At 45.3% G+C, this 15300-nt stretch overlaps 1 long non-coding RNA gene and 1 pseudogene across 1 annotated transcript; both read right to left on the reverse strand.

Moving 5' to 3' along the window:
* Positions 1 to 1091: 1091 nt before the first annotated feature.
* Positions 1092 to 8622, reverse strand: LOC116581884. Its single transcript, XR_004282285.1, has 3 exons — positions 8479 to 8622; positions 3887 to 4170; positions 1092 to 1768 (listed from the first exon to the last, which is right to left on the reverse strand). It is a non-coding gene; the product is annotated as an uncharacterized LOC116581884 (long non-coding RNA).
* A 4984-nt stretch (positions 8623 to 13606) lies between these two features.
* LOC116582039 lies at positions 13607 to 14567 on the reverse strand (annotated as a pseudogene).
* Between the last annotated feature and the right edge of the window lie 733 nt (positions 14568 to 15300).

Raw genomic sequence — 15300 nt, forward strand, 5'->3', positions numbered from 1 at the left:
CAACGCAGCTGATTAGAGAAAAAGGGGAGAGCTGCTCCGGCAGTGGCTCAGTGATCACTGGTTGTATTCGATGAAACCAAATTCCAAGATGTCAGAACAATTTCAAGGAGTGTTTGTTTCCGTGGCTTTCTGCCAGCCTCTGCTCAGAGAAGGAAACCGAAGAGGCCAGGTCCCCACCGAGTCCTTGGCCAGCCAGAAGTATCCAACTCTAGCTGTCCGTTCAGAGTGGGGATTTACGTAATGAACTGCCTCTGAACGTGATTTAAATTACTTTTTATTTTGTTGAAAAATTGTATTCATTTATTTATGACAAAGTGCATTCCCATGGCGCCAAATTCCAAAGCTATGAGAATGTACAGTGAAAATACCTCCCTCCTGCCAGCTCGTTTCTCTCCCCAGTGCACTGGGGCTGTGAGTTTATGGCCCATCTTTCCAGAGATCTTTCGTATATATATTAGTATATACGTGTATATTCTTTCTTTCTTTGATACACAGATGGTGACATATTAAAAAATCATTCTGCATTTGCTTTTAAAAAAAAACTTAATATGTGTTGGAGATTGCCTCATATCTATTTATTTTTTAGTTTCTTGGCTTTGTTACACAGATGTGTCACAGTTTATGTGACTGGTCCCCTCCTGGTGGACATTTGGATGCTTTTTCGTCTTGCTGATGCTGTGATTTACCAGATACACGTATAAGGGTATATATAGGGTATATATCATTTTCTGTGTGGGCTAATAGATTATAGGGTGATATTCTTAGGAGCACATGGGCAAAAACTCTATGTGTTCAAAACAAACTCCCTTTAAGATGGTTGGGAGGACGTACTTGGGGTGAACTGGAAGTTCCCCCAGGAAACCTGACGGACACCTCTGGGACCTTCTGGTCACATTCATTTGGAGAACTTGAAAGGCTCATTTCTATCTTCCAAAGATGGAAAAAAAAACAAAACAAAAAACAAAACAAATAAACAAAACACGCATGCTTCTCATGACCCTGGCTTCACCCCTTCCAACCTTCTCCCTCATTTAGTAGGAAAAAAGGAGGAGAAGAATATTCAAGTCTGGCCTAATAGAGTCCAAGATATTGGCAAGTACATCTTTTAATAAAGCCAACTTTCCAGTCAGTGAGCCCCAGTAAGAACTCTGTAGCATCTAGACTTTTCTGGTTTATGCTCACTGAAAGGCAAAGGTTTGTGTCAAAGACAATGCATGAAATGGTTTTGGTAGCATAAGTCAAGGTTCATCGCCAGACCCAACCAGAAGGAGGCTTGTGAAGGATTGCAAGACATCGAATTATGAAATCAACACTTACTGTTAGTCACGTGCTCACCAAGACAGTTTTCATTTTATTTTTATTTTTGAAGAGGTAGTACCTGTAAAATTCAAAGGTACGAAACATCACGCGTGTGCGATTTCTCAACAAGGCTTGCAGCTTTGCTTTGCCAAGACTCCCAGCAGGAGCTGTACTCTGGTCCTCTCACTTCTGGTCCTAGGCCTGGGCCTCTGAGTCAAAAGCTCACGTTTCCTTCGTAACCTTGACCCTGTGGCAATGGGAAGAACCATCGGGACCAGGCAGAGTGTTGATAAGCTCTTGGAATCAGGATGGATTTACATTCCAGAATGTCTAAAGTAAAATTCTAACATCTTGAAGAACTTTCCTCAGGCATCCCGAAGCAACTCTCACATGTCTCCCAGGGCCTGTCATTGATAAGTTCAACACAACCGCTTTCTGCCAGGCTGTGTTCGTTTTTCTCATTAATTTCCTTAAATTAAGAAAAAAAAATGAACAAATGATTGAATAAAACAAAAAACAAGCAAACAACGCAGACAGCCACAACCAGAAAAACCACAGTAGTTCAAAACCATGACGGTGTCGTTTTCCTGTTGTTCATTCCTGTCCTGAGGCAGGCCTGAAGGGGCTCTCAGAGGTCCCTCCCCTCTCTCAAAGCTGGGTGAAATTTTCACCACTGCAGTAAAAATGCATGATGACAATCATATTTGTGACAGGAGACATGTTTTAAAACAGTTGTTTTAAAACAACTGACAGAGTTGCAAGATGGAAAACGACAAGAAAGTGCGATTTTTTTTTTGGAGGGGGTGGGGCGGGGGGATAGGATGCTGGCAAAGGAGACCGGTATTTTCCTTATTAAAAGTTGGAATTCATCCTTTATTTCTGGAGTGAGTCAAGAAAAGCCTCAAGGAAGAAAACTGGGGTAGGGACATTGCATAAGGACAGGACCGGAAGGCCGGGACCACTGGGCTTGCTTGGGCTTGCCCTTGACCTGCTTCTTATTGGGCTTTCCAAAGACACAGTGCTGGTGCCATATGCAAGGGTACAGGCAGTGTAGGGGCCAGGAGAGAGCCAAGTTGTGCTCCCCAGCCCTACCTCTCCCTGTGTGATGTCTCCAATCAACTCAACAGGTGTCTGTGAAGCCCCAAGATCCCCACCCTGGACATGATGCTTGGCGGTCCCAGCAGAGGATCCAAGTCGGATACCCTTCAAATGGGGAGAGAACAGTATGGGCTTTTGTTCAGACAGCTCTTTTCCTGTGGGTTTAGGGAAGAGAAATAAAATGTTCTCGCCTTTGTTTTAGGAGAAACCTCTTTCCTACGGCCAACGCGGGAAACTGTGATCTCCTTCTTACAGCTGTCCCTCCCTACACGTTTGGAGCAAGAATCACAGAAGCTGAGACCTTACCAGGGTTGATTCTGACCCTACAGGAGAGGAGAAACCGAGAGCAAACATGAAGAGCAAAGAAGGGAAAGTAGGGAGAAGTTCATTCTGACTTGGAAGAGAAAGTAGTTACTGCCCTCACTGTAACAGTGAATTTTAAGGAAGTCTCTGGAGCTGAAGACAGGACTCAGGGCATGGAAAGGAATTGAAATACTCCAGGCACATCTTTTTGGAAGGTTTTTTTGGGTTTGTTTTTGGTTTTGCTTGGGGCCTACAGGAGATGGGGAGCATTGAGGAGAAGAAGCTAAGTGTACTGAAGGATCTTTAACTCTTTCCTTCCTTGGGTTTGGACCTGATCATGTTGACCTGGGATCCACTGGCTTTATTCAACCAGCTTTCCCTTTTTAGACTGGCAGTGATACAGGCCAGAAACCTGCTCATACCCGGTGGTAGGGCTGGGCTGCCCCTTGACCCTTCCGCCCAGACCTGGGCAGGATGCACAATTAAAAAAAAACATTGACCACTTCTTCCTTGGGGACACTGACGCAGACCTTCTTAGAATACACTCACCACCTTAACCACTGTGCAAGCAAAGCAGGATATTGGTTTCTTCAACCCCGATGTGTTTTGCCAAATCAGAGTGTTAATACCCCTTCCTCCTGCTCTCTGTATGAATTGGATTACTTAAAGCATCTTTTCAGAGACGTCAGCAGTTTAATAGAAGCAATAAGTCAGGGCTGCCCTTGTGTTTTATTTTTCTGCCAGTATTTAGTTAATTAAAGAATGCAAATTAAAACACCTTAATTTATATAATATCAATACCAACGCCTTAAAACATTTGGCATAACTGCTCTGGCACGTCCCTTACATAAACTCTTCAGAGCAGTGCTAATAAAAATGAAAAAAGGTTGTAAATCAAATTTAATTTATTCATCTTCTGTTTGGTACTAAAGCATATGCCAAACTCGTTATTTATGAGCGCGTCATACTAATAGGCATTTTTGTTGGTTGCAAATGACCAAAAAGGTTTCTCCCAGGGATGTGTGTTTTAATTGTCTCTAGGTGCAGCTGTTTTCTGGGCTCTGATCTCTAAGATTTATAATCTTACACCCCTATCTTCAGAAAACTAAAATAGATTTAGATATTGAAAAGCATAACGAGCCTAAAAACATGGCAACATCCGCTCACAAAGACACCTGCCACCGACCGTATGTAGATAGACGTATGCGCCATCCGCCATCACCCGCCCTATGGAGGAGGGATCTTCAGGTGAGATAAAAGGTTGGTGATTTATATCCGATTTCTTAAATATTCCATTAAGAGGATTATCTCCCAGGAGGCTCAGATACAGACAGCGTCGGAAGGGATTTGGTGCGCAGCTGCTTTCTTGGAAGCCTTGGAGATGAACTACACGTACGTGAATGGATCGCTGAACAACCATTTTCGTCTTTCCCCGTCTTTGTTGATATATTCTTTCTTTATCTGGTGGATCTGAGCATAGAATACATTTTATTCAATCTTGGAGGAAGAACAGTAGGCTCCATTCAGGGGTACTGGAGGATGGCGTGTTCTCCCTGCTTCCCGTGGCAAAGCTCCCCGTGCCCTGTGCAGGCGTCCTTCTCAAACTGCCTTGCTCACCCAGCTTTTGATGTGGGAGAGTTGAGAGAAGTTTTGGAAAAGCCCTCTCCACCCGGATCCCATCCTTTAAAATCCAAGCAAATTCACAAATATGACTCTCTAGCCAGCCCCTGGCCTCCCGACTTGGGAAGCAAAACCTCAGTATGATACTATGTCCTATTGTATCCATTATCTTTTAACGGGAGTATTATGAGCCGGACAGAAGAGGTAGAATACTGGGGTTCCTCATGTGGGGAAATGGTGGGCACAAGTGGCCAAGTGGCATCTTTTTGGGACCGAGGCAGGCAGTACCAAGGAGAGCCAGAGAATGTCCTAGAAAAGTTCACTGCCTCCAGCCCCCAGAACTTCCCAAGATCCTCTGCCTTTCCACTCTGTAGTTCTCGTTGGGTTATGGGAAAAAAGTCTGGTGTGACAGCTACCCCAGGTGTAGGGGCCTGCTGAGCTCTGACCTGCACTGGGACACCTAGCATCAGATTCTCTCTGGGTAGCACTGGAGGGAGCACTGTGGGCAGTCCCTCAGGGTGTCCACATATACATTCCCACATGCAATCGTGGCCATATGCCCTCTCACTTTTTCTTGCTGCATGTCATCTTTAAAAGCTGATCTTGACCTTTATATTTATTTATACCCCCCTACCGCCATAAAAGATATGAGGTCGCTTACAATTCAAATCGCAGATACAGTAGAACCTGAAGCCATTAACAGAAAAGTAACAAGATCAGAGCCAAGTACAAAGGAGGAGGGGGAGGAAGAAGCAGAGTTATTATACCAGAGGGGGAAGAAATTTAGATTAAGGAAAGCTAATGCAATTGAGAACAAAACCCAGCTCCTAACTCCCGGGGAGCGTGGTGGGCGACTGCCAGCTATTGTAATAACTGTAGATTACTGCACCTCAAAGGCAGGTTTTAAATGCCTGCCATGCCTGCGGAGGGTTCATTGCCCTGCGAGCTCAGTCAAGCTCCTTTAGCAATCCGAATCTCTGTTTCCTCGTCTGTAAAAAAGTGAGGACTAACTCACTCATCATGTGGCTTTTGTTAGAATACATTTCAACAAGAGCAGTAGCTTTCACTTAGATAGCTACTCTTCTAAGTGTTTTTATTTTCATTTAATTTTCTTTATTTGAGAGAGAGAGAGAGAGAGAGAGCATGAGCAAGGAGGAGAGGCAGAGGGAGACTGGGACACCCTACTGAGCAGGGAGCCCAACGTGGTGGGGGGTGGTGGGGGTAGGGGGGTGGGGTAGGGTCTTGATCCCAGGACTCTGGGATCATGACCTGAGTCAAAGGCAGACACTTAACTGACTGAGCCACCCACACGCCCCTCTAAGGGTTTTATGTAGACATTTTAAACACTTTTAAACATCTCTGACATTGATAAAAAGCATTGTGTCACAGATTGTTTCACAGTCTTTTCTTCTTTCCTTGTGAGATCTAAAACTCCAGTGCATTGTGGATTAGATAACATAGGTTATTAACCCGTTCAGCCTTCACAATAACTTCACCAGGTAGGTGCTCTTTTTGTCCCATTTTACAGATGAGGAAACGGAGGCATGCAAAATGGAAATGACCTCTCTGAAGGCTGTGTGGCTGGCAAGCAGTGGGGCTGGGAATGTGATCCCAGGCTATCTGACTTCACCCAGACACCATACTGCCTTTCGATAACCATTTCGGCAACAAGAGTTTCTGCAACATTTCAGCATTGGGCACGGGGGATATAAGATAAGAAGATGCATACTTGTCCCTGGACTCCAGGGAGGACACCGACATGTGAACAGACCACATCTTGTGGTATTCAGTCCATCAGTGGAAATCCGTCCAAGGCATAGAAGCCAGAAAGGGAAAGATGATTAGTTTGTCTGAAGCCTCTGTCCCAGGGCTCAGCTCTGTAGTAGCAACTACCCTTCCAGCAGGTCAGGAGAAACATGTGTTTTGTTGGCTTTGAGATGATAGGCAATGGACAACTGCAGGGAATGTGTTTGAGTAGAGAACACAATGCACAGGGGCTTTGCCTGTGGCCATTTCATACACAGATACTGGAGGAGAGCTGGGGCAGCAGGTCTTAACGGCGCATCATGGTCTCAGGGAGCCTTGGAAGTGGCTTTTGGGGCAGAGACTAAGGGACACATTTGGCCTCCCAAAGGTAGGTGGGATGCTCTGTCCTTGGACACCCAGACAAGGAGGGTGGAGGGCCAGGGGAGGGCCCGAAAAGAGAAAACAAGGGAGGGAAACAAGATTAACCACTTACCTGGAGTAAGAAAAAGCAGCTTCAAAAGGAATGGGAGACAATAGTCTCTGGGATGCAGTGATGTACTGTGAAGGAAGGAGCTGATTTGGAGGGAGTTTGGGACATGGTTTATGTCTTAATGTCCCTGAATTTGGGATGCGATTTTGTCTCTTGGGAGCACATTATCCTTTGAGTCTCAGTTTTATCATCTGTCTAGATGGGCAAAAGGACAGCACACTTATTACCTCACACAGTTAAAAGACCAATTAATATAATAGAGGCGAAAGTGTGTTCCAAACTAAATAATGCTATGCAAATGTGAGTTATTATTGTTGTCTTTCTAGTTATTATTGTTGTCTTTCTTGCTCTCTCATTTCCTTCCTGGCTATTTGAGCTGGGACGGGTCACTACAGGGGGAAGAAGAAGAAAACGCAGGGGAGGGACCTTGCCCACAGTCTTGGGCAGTCACTAAAGCGGCTTGACTTAGAACTTGAAGCTGGAGCCTCCCTCAAGGGGTCTCACAGAACCACCCCGCCCAGGGAGGACGCTTGGAGGCCCCACCCTTAGAGTTCAGGGACTCCACCCCCTGGGTGGGTGGGGTCCCAGCCTCCGCGACTCCCGGGTCCCCTCGTCCTGGACGCCAGCCCGGGCGCAGCAGGTGAGCAGACGTCACCGGAGAGTCCTGGGCACGTCCTCCTCCCCGCCCAAGTCAAGTTCAGCCGCCAGGAAATCAGAACTTAACTACACAAAGCAAACAAACAAAACCAAAACAAATCCATTCTGACAGAACTTTCCCGATAAAGGACATTTCCTAATAGTCCAAGCAGAGTAAAAGCCTGTGTTATGAAAGCCTCTTCTGGACCAAAGGAGAACGGGCTGCAAGTCCCGCTGGACCTTAGTCACGGAGGTCTGTGGCCCCTGCCCCTTCCCTGGAGGCCTGGCCTCCCAGGCCGAGGGTGCCCCGATCTGAAGGCGCGACAGGGGCAGCAGGGTGGCTGTCCGGGGACGGGACGGACCGGGTTCACAGGCCACTCCGGGGACCGCAGACGCCGACTCCACCTTTTTCGGCGTTTCCCGAGAGGGGGCGAGGAAGGAGGAAGTGGGCGGAGGAAGGAGGGGGTTGGGGGGAGGCGGGAAGGGCCGAGCGGAGCGCGGGTTTGGGAAGGGGGAGGCAGTGCGGCGAGGGCGGAGGAGGTGGGAGCCGGGCGGCGCGGCGAGGGGCGGGGAGAGCCGGGCGGCCACCCGCGGCTCCCGGCCCTGGCCCTCCCGCGAGCCGCGCGGCCTGCCGAGCCGGGCCTGCCCCCCTTGGCAGCAGACAAAAGGCCATTTCTGAGTTACACCGAAAATGTGTTACTTTGCCAGAGGGCCGGGCCGGGTCCGCGGGGCCCAATCGCGGGCCGAGCCGAGCGTCCGCGGAGGGGGGCTGTCAGTCACCGGGCACCCTCGGTGAAAGGGGCCCCTTGTCAACTTCCCCTGCCTTTGAAGTGACTGGGATGGAGGTGCTCAATTAAAAGCCCATCAGTCTGTAAGTAAATCAACGCCTATCAGGCTTGTCACATCAAACAAACGATTATTACCCCAGCCCGCCCACCCCATTAATCTGGCTGCTCCTTCTTGACGGCTCAGGGTCAGGGCCCCGTAAATCCTGTCCTGGATTGCCGCCACCTGGATCGGGATGAAAGCGCCCGGCGCGGCGAGCCGCGCGCTCCGGCATTTCCCCGCCGCCCCGGGAGCGCGGGCGAGGCTGGGCGCTCCGGGTCCGGGGCCCCGAGGGGGGTGGGGAAGAGGTCTGCGGCGGGACGGACACGCCGAGATAGACCCACCGAGTGACCACGGCGCCCAGAAGTGGGGAGAGAGAGAGAGCCTGAGACGACAGGCTAAGATAGAAGTCAGTGGATGGAGAGGCCCATGTGGTTGAGACAGGTGCCATAAAAACTCACCCAGAATGCTAAGAACGAATAGACGCCTTTAGAAGAGCGGGAGGTGTACTGGATGGCATTTCTGAGACACTGGGTTCTGAGTCTCAGGGAGTGAGCTGTTCCCCCAGCTCTCCTCCGATTCCCCCTGCTCCCGCACCCGCCCCAAGTCACTTACCGAAGGGAATGGTGGTGGGGAGGGGGGTGGTGGTGGTGCAGAAGCTCAGGGGTTTTGCTAAGCGATGCCCGGGATCAGACATCAAAATACGTGCTGGTCAGAACTTGGTCTTTTGCAATAAAAGGATATGAACGAACAAACTGGGCCGTAGTCTCCGGTTCTGATCACTCTTCTGAGCAAGTCGCTGAGAAACACTTGGTTCCAGAGCATTTCTGTTAGACTCTGTGGCTTGTTTTGTGGATTCTTTCTGCTCTGAGATCAAACTCTGGCATGCCCGTCACTGCAGACCACAAGGGGTAGATGGGGTAGGGGGAAGAGGAGAAGAAACAGGTGTGTTGGGGGCTAGAAGGAAGAGCTGGGTAGGAGCTGAAGGGCAGGGGAGGAGTCAGGAAGAAGGTCAAGCTTCCCACCCAGGAGAACAAGGCCTGCTTTTTCAAGGGCAGGAAAGAACAGTCTTTTCTTCAAATGGCTGTTCCAGAGCTACCCCAAGGCATAGCTCACTCTGAATGGTGATGTTTCATATTTAAGAAGGGCCATCCCAGGCTTTCCCCATTGATAGAATGATATGCCAAAGAAATCAAGAAATGGAAGTGGAGCAGGAAAGACTGAAGAAGAGAACTTCCCCGACCCTATCATGGAGCTTGGCGTCCAGCCTAGGCGACTTCTAACTAGACAAAGAAAATTCTGGAGAATGAAACAGGACCTCAACGGACACTATATACAAAAATCACTAAATGGATTAAAGATTGAAGACCTGAAGCCTTAAAGCTCCTAGAAGAGAATGTAGGGAGTATGCTCCATGACCTACATTTTTGTTTTTTTGATTTGACACCAAAAGTAAAGGCAATAAAAACTAAAATAAGCAAATGGGACTACATCAAACTAAAAAGCTTCTGCACAGCAAAGGGAAACCACTAGTGAAACGAAAGGGCTCCCTACTGAATGGGAGAAAATATTTGCAAATCATTTATCTGATAAGAGGTTAATATCCAAAATGTATAAAGAATCCAGACAGCTTTATCACACACACACACACACACACACACACACACACCCCACACCAAACCAACAACAACAATAAAAAAACCCAAACTATCCAATTAAAAAATTGGCAGAGGAACTGAATAGATATTTTTCCAAAGAAGACAAACAAATGGACAAGGGGTACACGAAAAGATGCTCAGCATCACTAATCATCAGGGAAATACAAATCAAAACCACCATGAGAGATAACACCACACTCTTGTTAGAATGGCCATCATCAAAAAAGACAAGAGATAACAAGTACTGGTGAGGATGTAGAGAAAAGGGAGGTCTTGTGCACTGTTGGTGGGAATGTAAATTGGTGCAGTAAGTGTGGAAAATACTCTGGAGGTTCCTCAAAAATTAAAAATAGAACTGCCAGGGGATCCAGCAATGCCACTTTTGGGCATGTATCCAATGGAAATAAAAACAGGATCTCCAAGAAATGCCTGTACTCTCCTGTTTATTGCAGTATTATTCGCAGTAACCAAGATGTAGAAACAACTTAAGGGACCATCAGTGGATGAATGGGTAAAGATGTAATTGATGTGTGTGTGTGTGTGTGTGTGTGTGTGTGTGTGTAGCGGAATATGATTTAACCATGAGAAAGAAGGAAATCCTGCCATTTGGGACACCATGGATGGATCTTGGGGGCATTATGCTAGGTGAAAAAAATGACTGAGAAGACAAATAATGTATGATGTCATGTATATGTGGAATCTAAAAAAAAAAATGAATTCATAAAAACAGACTAGAATGGTGATTACCAGAGGCTGGTAGAGTTGGGGAATTGGAGAGATAGTTGACCAATGTTGGTCAAAGAGTATAAACTTCTGGTTATAAGATGATTATGAGATGAGTAATTTCTAAGAATCTAATTTATAGCATATTAAAATGCTATTAGTTAAGTATTGTTAATACAGTTAGTTAAAACACTATATTGTATGTCTGAAATTTGCTAAGAGAGTTGCTCTTAAATGTTCTCGCCCCAAAAGAAATGGTCGTGCTAGGGCAAGATGGAGGTGTCAGCTCTCAATATGGTGATATATGTTGCATTTTACAATAGATGAATCTATCACCTTAAACTTAAACAACGTTGTATGTTAATTATATCTCAACCAAGCAGGGAAACAAAAAATCTGAAAGACATTCAAGCCATGTACATTCATCGTCATCGTCTCTAGGATGGTGTAATAAGAATAGTTTGCTGCAATTCCTGCACAGGCCACCACCACCACTGCCACGTGGTTGGATCAGTGTGAAGGGTTTTCTCTCAAGCCAGCTACCCATCACTCCATTATAAACTCATTCATCCCATCATCAAGACCCAGCAGCATGTATTCCTTATTTCTCTGAGCTGATGGACATGTCGACCCATCCAGAGTGGGAGACCTTTCACAGAGATGAGGAATGGTTTACAGCTACTTTACAATGTGGGAGAATGATTTATCCTTCATATTTTCATTCATTCAACCAACATTTACAGATATTTAATATTTACAACTTAGAGGTTCTTTAAGCCCTGGAGATACAGCGGCAAATATGATGGGCAAAGTCTTTTTAAAGATTTTATTTATTTATTTGACAGAGAGAGAGCACAACCTGGGGAAGCAGAGGCAGAAGGAGAGGGAGAAGCAGATTCTCCACTGAGTGGGGATTCTGATGTGGGGCTCAATCCTAGGACTTTGAGATCAAGACCTGTGGTAAAGGCAGACACTTAACCGACTGAGCCACCCAGGTGCCCCTTTTATTTATATTTTTAAAAGATTTTATTTATTTATTTGACAGATAGAGATCACAAGTAGGCAGAGAGGCAGGCAGGCAGAGCAAGAGGAGGAAGCAGGCTCTCTGCTGAGCAGAGAGCCCGATGCAGGGCTTGATCCTAGGACCCTAGGATCATGACCTGAGCTGAAGGCAGAGGCTTTAACCCACTGAGCCACCCAGGCTCCCCTATGTGGAAGCTTTTATAAAGAACTGGGGTGTTTGACCTAATTTTTATTTATTTGTCATGCGTTCACTGATTACAGGGATATTTGCTAAGCACCTACTATGTCTAAGTAATGGGAGGCAAGGAAGAATCAGAAATGAATCCTATCATCCTGGAGGAGAGGTAAGATACACATCATGAATAAATCACATGCATCGTTTAAAGTGGTAGGGGTCATAAGCCAGAAAAGGACAGGAGAGAGTTCACAGAGAAAAGGTAATTTATCCGGGTTACTTCTTTCTTAGTGAAGGTCTGAAATTAGGAAACATGGTAACAGTTCAATCATGGCAACTTTTAAATCTATTCTGTAATGTAGTGCCATGTGGGCTTAATGTTTATTGTTATTGTTATTGGCGGTAATGACACTGTAATTCATTGTCGTAATTATGGACATATCACAACACCCCTCTCTCTGAGGCAGGTATTATAAAACTCTGGAACTCGATTTCAGGCCTTATCAGGAGTCGGGTATGGTTGAGAACTTCCAGAAATCAGGGATGTGCCTCTTATAAGAAGAGGCAGAGCAGTGCAGGGGTGAAACAAACAGGCTCTAAACCAGAGGGCAATTCAAAACCAGCCTTCAGAGGCTGACTCTGGGGCTTGCCTGCTGTGAGGCCATGGGCAAATCACTTGAACTCCCTGTGTGTGTTTCCCCATCTGTTCATTTGAGGTGATAACAGTACTGGCTTCATAGGGTTATGTGACAATTAGATGCATGTAATGCATTCACAACAGTGCCCAACAGACAGTATATACTCGGTGATACCCACCATTCTTAGTGCTCTACCCCAGACAGAGGGACCTCTTGAAAGTACAACCAACACCATGTGAGGAAGACACTCATTATATTAATGCATTGTCTTCCTGTATTTAAATATCACTGAAAATAATTTATATTAATTTTACTTTAAAAATTCTTCCTGAGTTTAGCACATGGGTTTAAATTGTTTGAATAATTTGTTTTTACTAAAAGATTTTTTTTCACGTTTAATGTGATATTTGATATATACAGAAGGGTATTTTATGCATCAGGAATGTAAACTTTAAGTGTCTGTATACTTCTTCCTTCTCCCCTTCCCTGGATTCTCCTTCAGAAGTGGCCACTCTCCTGAATTTTGTGTTTATTATCCCTTTGCTTTTTAAAAAACTAAAAAAATTAAAATGCACAAATCTTAAGTGCATAGCTTGACTGATTTTTACAAAAGTATGCACTTATGTAACCATACCTAGATCAAGATATGGCATATGATTAGTATTCTAGAAGCTTCCCTTGTATCCATTCCCAGTCAATTCTCTCCCTAGTCTCCCTGCAAAGTAACCACCGTTTTGACTTATATCACCATAGACAAGGTTTGGAATTATTAAGTATGTATTCTCATGTCTGCCTTCTTTCAGACAGCATTATCTTTGTAAGATTCATCCATGATGTTATACGTGTTAGTAGTTCATTTCTTTTTCATGGTTGAGTGGTATTACATCATATTTACTCATTTGTTCTAGTGTGTGTGTGTGTGTGTGTGTGTATGTGTTGGCTGGGTACAGTATACTTTATTGATGGTACAAGATAAGATAGGGCTCCCCAAACACTTCCCCTTCTTTAGGGGGTCTGGGATGGGAACTGTGTAGAGGTTGGGAAATACTCAGTGTGTTGGGGGATGAGTTGGGGCAAGGGCTCCCCAGAAGCTCTCTTCCTCTTGCTCTAACTAGGGCTGGTGGTCCGGGGGGGCTCTTACTCCTTGGAGCCATGAGGACCATAAGGTCTACCACCGAACTGCTATAGTCAAATTCATTGTCATACCAGGAAAGGAGCTTACAATTGAAGACAATGCCAGCCCTGGCATCGAAGGTGGAAGAGTGGGTATCACTATTACAGTTTCAGGAGATGACCCGGTTCTCAGTGTGGCCCAGGATCCCTGCTTTCCCACCTTCTTGATGTCATCATATTTGGCAACTCTCTCTAGGCATTAGGTCAGATCCATAACTGACACTTTGGGGGCAGGGACACAGAAGATCATGCCAGTGAGCTTCCAGTTCAGCTTGGGGTGAACTTAGTCTTGATTGCACCAGTAGAAGCAGGGATGATGTTCTGGGCATCCTCTTGGCTATCACACCACACTTTTCCAGAGGGACTGTTCATGGTCTTCTGGGTGGCAGTTATGGCATAGACTGTGGTCACAAGTCCCTCCACAATGCCTAAGTCATCATGGATGACCTTGGCCAGAAGGCTAAGCAGTTGGTGGTGTAGGAGGTATTGCTGACTATCTTGAGGGAGTTGTCATACTTCTCATGGTTCATGCCCATCACAAACATGGGGATATCAGCAGAACGTCAGAGATGATGACTTCTTGATCCCACCTTCAAGTGAGCTCTAGACTTCTCCATGGTGGTGAAGACCCCTGAGGACTCCACAACATACTCAGCAATAGCATCACTCCCTTTGGTGTTGGTGGGGTCTTGTTCCTGGAAGATGGAGATGGGATTTCCATAGATGGAGATGGGCTTTCCATTGATGACAAATTTCCTGACAATACTACTGAATTTGCTATGGGTGGAATCCTACCAACACAGGTAGATCATGTAGTTTGGGTCAATGAAGGGGTCACTGATGGTGTCAATATCCAGGGTTGCCAGGGTTAAAAGCAGCCCTGGTGACCTAATATGGCCAAATCTGTTGACTCAGACCTTCACCATTGTGTATTGGGGGATGTGGCTGGCATTACACCAGAAGTGGCTGTCTGCCACATGGGGAGAAGCAGAGAGCCCCTTCATTCTACTGTTAATGGACATTTGTGTTGGGTATAATAGGAGTGTAATTGTGTTTTAGGGTATGTACATGTTATAATAAATACTTCTAAAGAATTCTCCAAAGTGGTTGTACCAATTCACATGTCCACCAACAGTGTGTAAGAATTCTAGTTCCTCCATATCTATCCTTGACAACACTTAATATTGTTAGTTAAAATTTTTTTAGGCATTCTGGTGGGTATAGTGGGTTGTTTCTCTATATCTATTTTATTGAATCCAACAATTTTTGATGTTATTTTTATTTCCATTCATTTAAGGGTATTTTCTAATCTCCATATGTATTGCAAATATCTATTCCATTCTACAATTTGCCTTTTTTCTTTATTAATGGTATTTTGTTGTTGTTGGCTAGAAGCTTGATATTTTAATGTAGGTTTTTTTTTTTTTACATTGACTTATGGGTCAATTAGAAAATTATATTTTTAAATTTCTAAACATCTAGAGATTTTATAGTTATCTCTCTGTTTTGGATCTCTTGTTTGATTTCAGTGTTATCAGAGAATATACTCTGAATGATGTCTATCCTTCAAAATATACTCTAAGAGCATATTAAAATCTCCAACCATACTTGTAAATATCTATGATCTGTCAGTTTTTGCTTTATATATTTTGAAGCTATGTTGTTATGTGTGCACAAATTTTTTAAAAAAGATTTTATTTATTTATTTGACAGACAGAGATTACAAGTAGGCAGAGAGGCAAGCAGAGAGAGAGAGGAGGAAGCAGGCTCCCTGCTCAGCAGAGAGCCCTGTCGGGGTCGCGCCCCTAAGATGGCTCCGGCTACATAGCCCGAGTAGCACGGACAGCCTGAAAAACATCCGCCCTGGCCACACGTGACCTCGTGCTTGTCACA

Source organism: Mustela erminea, chromosome 21 (assembly GCF_009829155.1).
Source record: "Mustela erminea isolate mMusErm1 chromosome 21, mMusErm1.Pri, whole genome shotgun sequence".
Lineage (NCBI taxonomy): Eukaryota > Metazoa > Chordata > Mammalia > Carnivora > Mustelidae > Mustela > Mustela erminea.